Source organism: Berghia stephanieae, chromosome 7 (genome assembly GCF_034508935.2).
Source record: "Berghia stephanieae isolate SIO BIC M18660-M18661 chromosome 7, UCSD_Bste_1.3, whole genome shotgun sequence".
Classification (NCBI taxonomy): Eukaryota; Metazoa; Mollusca; class Gastropoda; order Nudibranchia; family Aeolidiidae; genus Berghia; species Berghia stephanieae.
The window spans coordinates 42,697,041-42,699,540 of NC_088366.1; the positions used below are offsets into that span (position 1 = coordinate 42,697,041).

General features: G+C 37.0%; 1 protein-coding gene across 4 annotated transcripts in view; it reads right to left on the bottom strand.

The window, feature by feature from the left end:
• The window catches only part of LOC144977276 (carbonic anhydrase-related protein-like), a 52,586-nt gene that overhangs the window by 10,634 nt on the left and 39,452 nt on the right, over positions 1 to 2,500 (bottom strand). The gene's annotated exons all lie outside the window — the stretch shown is intronic.

Consider the following 2,500-nt stretch of genomic DNA (forward strand, 5'->3'; position numbering starts at 1 on the left):
AATTGTATGAAAATCGAACGCAATAGGATTCAATAGTCTGATGTCACGTCCGCTCAGCAATGAGCAGCTAGATTCTAAACAAAGAAAATCGGTACTTTTTATTCTTCATGCTGGCTAGAACTTTTTCACATGTGATCAGAATGTATAAAAGTCAAAACATGATCAGATTTATAATGTATTTCTCCTCTGGATACACATTTATTCTCGTCGGAGAAGTATTTCATAAGGGCTTCCGCCATTTTCCCGATAGTTTAGAACCAGTTACTATGTGACTATGCGTCATTACGTGGGAAGTGACGTCACGACTGTTGAAGTCTATTATGGGCTTGTTTCGATATTGTCCTACTGGATTATATAGTTTGTGTTAGTTTGAGGGTGTTTAAAATACCGCCGTACGAATTTTATGGCCAAATGTTAAAATATTGGGTTTTTCCAGAGTACGGCAGAATGCACGTTTCACAATCACAATGGCTCCATAATTATTTGGGACATCAGCCACGTAGCCAAAAACAATTCAATCTATTGGTATTATTTTCTGACATCACCACGAAGAGAGAGAAAGAGAGAGAGAGAAGAGAGAGAGAGAGAGGGAGAAGAGAGAGAGAGAGAAGAGAGAGAGAGAGAGAGAGAAGAGAGAGAGAGAGAGAGAGAGAGAGAGAGAGAGAGAGAGAGAGAGAGAGAGAGAGAGAGGAAAAGCCCTTCCCCGCGACATTTAGATGCCGTCATTCCATCAAACGTTTGATATTAACAGGAATTAGCCATGTAGTTCAAATGAGAAAATTGGAGTTTGCCCAAGGAAAATAAAACGAAAGTACCGGAACCGGCACCCCTGAACCACAACCCGCCCGAACTTGAGACCCTCGGGGTTACAGTGTAATGCCTTTACCACTGAGCCACCTCGTTCTGCGCGCTAGAGCTTGGCTGGCGGTGGTAATGTCTGACATCCTTGCAAAAGGAAAGCTCCCACAAAAGTGGAAACACACTAAGTTAGTTGCCATTCTGAAGCCATACAAACCTGCAAAAGAGGCGTACAGCTACTGAACTACAGACCATAATATTACCACTTCTTAGCTGCATTTGCAAACGTAAGGAAACAGTGGGGATCGTGCTTGACGAAGGCCTGCTATCTGGTCAAGCTGGCTTCAGGTACGAGAGGTGCAATTATTATTATTATTACGATTTCTATTATTATTATTATTATTACGATTTCTATTATTATTATTATTATTATTATTATTATTATTATTATTATTATTATTATTATTATTATTATTATTATTATTATTATTATTATTATTATTATTATTATCATTATTATATTATTATTATTATTATTATTATTATTATTATTATATTATTATTATTATTATTATTATTATTATTATCAAGTGGGGAAGACCAAAACAACCTTACAAAAATGGGGACTTTCTTCAGACTGCAGATGTCAATGTGGACACACGGCTCAAAACATGGACCACATCCTTCACGAGTGCGAACTTGGACCACATATCAGTGATATGGACCCGAGAGGCTGCACCCCTGAAGCCATCCAATGGATCCACCACTGGCGCGACACGATATGATGATGATGATGATGATGATGATGATGATAATGATGATGATGATTATTATTATTATTATTATTATTATTATTATTATTATTATTATTATTATTAATATTATTATTCACCACCAAAACATCCCTATTCTGTGTGCTCTGACAATACATCTTTTTTTTAACCTTTTTTTTCAGAAAACTTATACAACGTACTTCAAAAATCAATCAATTAAAATGACTCCTCATTTTAAAAAATAAAATAAAATAATAAAGTTCGTAAACTGATATCTTCATAGCATTATGGAATTTTAACATAAGGACAGACTATCAAATATCTCAATCGACTGATAGTTCACCTATAACAAATGTGTTTTGTAAGTGTTCACGAGTATTGCCATGCCATTGATTACGACAGGGTTAAATTGACCCAGCACAACAAATGTCACATAATGTACTATTTATCGACCACATCCTTTAAGGAGAAAAATCTCATTACTTGTTATCATCTTATATAGGGGAGGGAGGGAGAGAAGACGGATAAATGATCAAATTGCTTTCTGATAATTACAACCATTCTAAGGAGTCTCAAGTTATAACACGTTATAATGTCGTTATGGCAGCAGCAGATTCTAATGGTGTCATAATACAATGTTATGACGATCTATCCAGGCGGCCGATAGGCCCGATAGGTACGGCTTCTGCCCAGCGTTACCTCCAGGTACTTCCGATACGGTTATATGGGGGGAACCAGATCCCCGACTTTGACTTTCAGTTTTCGGATGTGCAGACCGCTTTGTTAATGGCACACCACAACTACGGTTTTGGAAGTGTTCATTTTCAGGTACCATAAATTTGTCATGGTTCGCCTTAAAGTTTGGTGTCGTCATCATTGAGTGTGCTTTCTAGATGGCTAGCACTGTTCAGTTTCTAGATGGTCCCAAT